The sequence below is a fragment of the Centropristis striata genome, chromosome 20, assembly GCF_030273125.1.
Source record: "Centropristis striata isolate RG_2023a ecotype Rhode Island chromosome 20, C.striata_1.0, whole genome shotgun sequence".
In the NCBI taxonomy this organism is placed as follows: Eukaryota; Metazoa; Chordata; class Actinopteri; order Perciformes; family Serranidae; genus Centropristis; species Centropristis striata.
Window position 1 is genome coordinate 25267873 of NC_081536.1, and position 4985 is coordinate 25272857.

Consider the following 4985-nt stretch of genomic DNA (forward strand, 5'->3'; position numbering starts at 1 on the left):
CACAAGAGTATTACACCTCATTCTACATCCCACTTTCACACACAACCTCATTTGGCCATAATTGAAAAATCTACTTAATCTCCCACTATACCAATACATACTTCCTACGGGCAATGCACTAGTTGATAAAAATGAATTGAAGATTTCTTTTTGAATCTCCAATCTATAACTTGTACTATGCTCTGATTTTAGATTACATGGAAACATTTAACTGTGGAAATTTTGAAGATGTTCTCACTGTTTTGATCAGTAGAATATATACAGTATATAAAGTAGTAAAGAAATAGCTCCATCCTGACCAGCTACAACAATTTTGAGCTTTTTACTTTTATTGAAAATTCCTATGTACTTTTACTTAACCGAAAAACTAAACTTTTTATTGATTTTTCTGGCATTAGTAGTAAGTGAAATTGCATGACTTTTATATGAACCTGAGTTTTGCAACTTTTTTTAAAAAAAAACCCACAAAATATTCACTCTAATTTTGAGCTGCAAGATTTTTTTTCTTTCTGCTTGTTTTTACTCTTGTAGATATTTCCCTTTAGACTGTTTGTCACATACAAATATAAGCCTCCACACTTGACTCACTGACCAGCTGACACACTACATGTAACTTAAAATCAGCTCAATGGAACTTAATGGTCCCTGGATTTAACCATTAAAAGGTCTGAAATAAACCTTCTGTGTTTATGCAGAAAACATATACAGGCTCCACACATACAGACCCACACAGAGGCTACTCTGGCAGACAGCCACTCTGGAAGCAGTAATCCATAGTGATTGAACTGTGACATCCGAGCTAAAGCTTTACAGATGACAGTGCTGAGCTCTGGCTCTCATTTAGCTGCTGTTCATTCATCAGCTTCCCCCCTTTAGACAGATTGGGAGGTGATTCCAGGGTTGCAGTTCTTTAAGTGTTAAAAAAAATAATTGAGATGATTTCTTGGAATAGATTTTGTGCTCCCCAGAAACCTCAGCGCGTGTGACATCTGTGCCGCTGCACGATGTTAATGATGACTTATAAAACGGATACTCCTTATCCTCGACTGTGATTGGCTGAGCTGAAGGCGTTGTTAAACACCCAATAAACGCACACCTGTGACCGCATAAATGTTAATTTAAATGTTAATACGCCAACAGGAAGATCTCCGCTTGCACCGTGATCGGAGCTAAACGGCTCGATGGAAGGTTTCACTACATTTATTGAGCATTTTCTGTGTGGAATCTTTGTTTAAGAAATTAAAAAGCCAACATGGTGCTAGGTTGCACATTTCAGCTCTCGAGCATCGGCGCATTAACAGTGAAAAGAGAGGTTGTGGATGTTTTAACAGCAGGGCTGGTATAGAGATATGTTTTTATGCTTCCTGCCTTTTTCTTGCTTCACTGAAATGGATGTGATCTGTGTGTCAGGAGCTCAAACAATCATTACACGAGTCTTCTTTTCAACGTCTGGTGCTGCAGCGCTGCAAAGTGTCAGCTGTTGACATCACTGATTAGAGGTTTTGCTCTCTGGACTCTTGTCTGTGGGGGAGAACTGCGCACCACCTCCTCCTCAATTACATCAAAACACAGAGCGGTGGAGGAGAGCAGGAGGGAGATGTAAGGGGAGGGAAAAAAAGAGTAGAGAGTGAGAGGAGAGGAGACTGGAGGAGCAGAAAATTAAAGAATAAGCCATGAGAGGCCACAGTGATTTAAGAAGAAAAGTCTTTGTCTTTTTAAAATCCTGTTAGCTGATTTAACAACAGAGTAAAGCAAGCTGTCGAGTGGCTTATTGCTCCTATAAAAGTCTTAGCACCACTGTAATAAAAAGGCCTGAAGTTGTTTTTCATATATATATATATATATATATAAAAGGCAGCTTTGCTATTGTTGACTTATATAACAGCAGATGATAGACAGAGGTGAGGAGGCACAGCGTGGTGTGAAAGAACCAAATGCATGAAAAATGAGAGGAATATGTTCCCGCACATGAAGCAGGCAGCGCGACATACAGTCACATGGGCTGACGGGGAAATTGTGCAGAGTGCAAAGTGTGGAGTGTGGAGGCTGAGCTGCTGGATCAAAGAGTGTATTTACCTTCAACTCCAGTGACCTGACTTAAATCTCAACGCACGCCAGGAAGGTTCCCACTGTCAGGGAAGTTTTCATTTTTAAATCAAAGGTGAAGCTCGTATGACTCCATCAAACCAGAGTCTTCCTCCTCCTCAGCCGCCAATTTGGTTCTCTGACTTCCACTGAAGAGGTTTGACTCACTGCACTGTTGGAAAAAAAAAAAGTTATTTTCTAGACATTTACAGAGTTTTTCTTGTTTTTTCTACATTAAGTACAAATGCCATTAAAAAAAGAAAATCATTTTTTATTTCAAATATTAAGCATAAAATGGACGTTGAAATCTGTAAATTAATATATTGGAACATTCAATTGCTTAATTGTGTTGAATGTAAAATTAACTTTGTTTTTTACAGTAAAACTAAAAAAAATAATGAAAAAAGGGGGGAAAAATCATTAAAAAATAAAGGAAAAAGTCTGGAACAAGAATATATATATTTTTAAATGCTACTGTACAGTACTGATATGTACTGTATATTGTCCATATTTTTTATATTTTTGAAAGAAATTTTTTGAAAAATAATTTACGGTTGTTTTTTGTTGCCAGATGTTTTTTTCTCTTTTTTATTTCTTTTTTTCTAAAGTATGTATATTGATGAACATGATAAATGACAAATCTTCAGTCATTTTTCAAGAAAAATGGCATACTTTCACTGGTTTAAGCTTCTCTTTTTTACTGTTTTATATCACTGTTGATTAAAAATATTTAACTGTTTGTTGAACAAAACAAGCAATCTAAAGGAGCCTCTGTGTTTTGGAGAAATTGTGACGCAAATGTTTTTATTACCTATAGTTGCCATGTGGTTTATGTCCACACATATAAGCTGTGTTCAGAGCTAAAATCTCTTCTTTAAAACTGTAGTAAAGTCAGCATGACCTGCGATAACAATCACGGTGGAACACACAAAAGAAAAGAGTAAGACTGTGGTCAGAGGATCTTCTAAAGAACGAGACGTCACAGAACTGGCCAGACTGATAAATGATCTCTGGGACCCGCAGCGCAGAAAATAACAACAGAGCACCGGCACCGACGCAGAAAAACAACGAGGAAAAGAAAGAAATGTAAATGTTTATGTGTTGCAAAAATAGAATGGATGGAAATGTAAACCTCTACAAGTGTATGAAAACTGTGTCCATCTGCTGCTGCTGATTAGATCATATTAGCACTGTTTTAATCACAGTGACTCACCAACTACAGAGGGCATACATGATGAAGGAAGAAGAAAAACACCTGACAACTTTACAAACCAAACAAACTTTTCTGTTTACTTTTACACAGCAAGTAGAATTTAAAAAGTAAGAACTGAAAAGGGGATGTCACGTTAGACGGTAAATTTCATATCTTTATCTCAAAATCTGAATTTTTGTTGAAGCTGATGCAGTCAGCAGAAATAAAGCATCTTTAAACATCAGTTTCTTACGGAGCCCCCCAGGGGACACGGGGGGGAAAAAAAGATGGGTGAAAAAAAAAAAAATGATGGGTGAAAAAAAAAAATGATGGGTGAAAAAAAAAAAGGACGGACTTTTGCGAGATCCTGAGATACTTTTGCGAGATCCCGAGATAGTTTTGCGAGATCCCGAGATAGTTTTGCGAGATCCTGAGATACTTTTGCGAGATCCCGAGATACTTTTGCGAGATCCTGAGATACTTTTGCGAGATCCTGAGATACTTTTGCGAGATCCCGAGAAACTGACGAAAGAAGAGGAGCAATGGAGGAGCGATATTCGCCTATTTTCCGGCGTTCTAACTGGAATAGCGTCACGAAAACCGCACCAATTTCCCCCAGGATTGTTTTATTTTGTACAGAAAACTAAGACTGACATTTCACAGGCTTGATCAACTCCAACTCAACTCAAGGTGTGTATTGAAAATAAAGGGTGTGGGAAGTCCACAGTGAGTTCATGAACACATCAGAAGTCGTTTGGTGTTTATTAGATGAATTTCCAGTGAGTTATTAAAAATAGAAAAGAATGACGTGGCACTTTTGCGACGGTCCCTAAGCACTCTGGCTGCCGTTGGGCACTAGGACGTATATTCGGCCCGGTTACTTTAATCTTTCGCTAGACTCGCTGATTTTGGGGAGTTGATCAAGCCTGTGAAATGTCAGTCTTAGTTTTCTGTACAAAATAAAACCATCCTGGGGGAAATTGGTGCGGTTTTCGTGACGCTATTCCAGTTAGAACACCGGAAAATAGGCGAATATCGCTCCTCCATTGCTCCTCTTCTTTCGTCAGTATCCCAGGATCTCGCAAAAGTATCTCAGGATCTCGCAAAAGTATCTCAGGATCTCGCAAAAGTATCTCGGGATCTCGCAAAAGTATCTCAGGATCTCGCAAAAGTATCTCGGGATCTCGCAAAACTATCTCGGGATCTCGCAAAAGTATCTCAGGATCTCGCAAAAGTCCGTCCTTTTTTTTTTTTCACCCATCATTTTTTTTTTTCACCCATCATTTTTTTTTTTTTTTTCACCCATCTTTTTTTTTTCCCCCGTGTCCCCTGGGGGGCTCCGTAGTTTCTCAACCATAGTCTTTGTAAAATAGATTACAGACATCTCTTTGTTAGATGTAGTACAACAATTATTTTTCCAAGCCTTTTTCAAGACTTTGCAAACGTCTTGCAAACTGAAATGTGTCCTTTGATACTACCGTCAAAAACAGGAGGATTTTCAAAAATTGCAGCAGATCAACACAACCTCGTACATAAACGTAACCGTTACTGTTGTAAAAAGGTCACAATTCTTATCGGGTTTTTTTTAAGCAACAAAAATACTTTACTCTTACTCTAAAGTTAGGGGTGGAAAGTACATAAAAGAACCGCTTAACCGCTTATCCGCTTATCCGCACATGGGTTGGAGGGGTCTGGAGCAGTGGCGGTT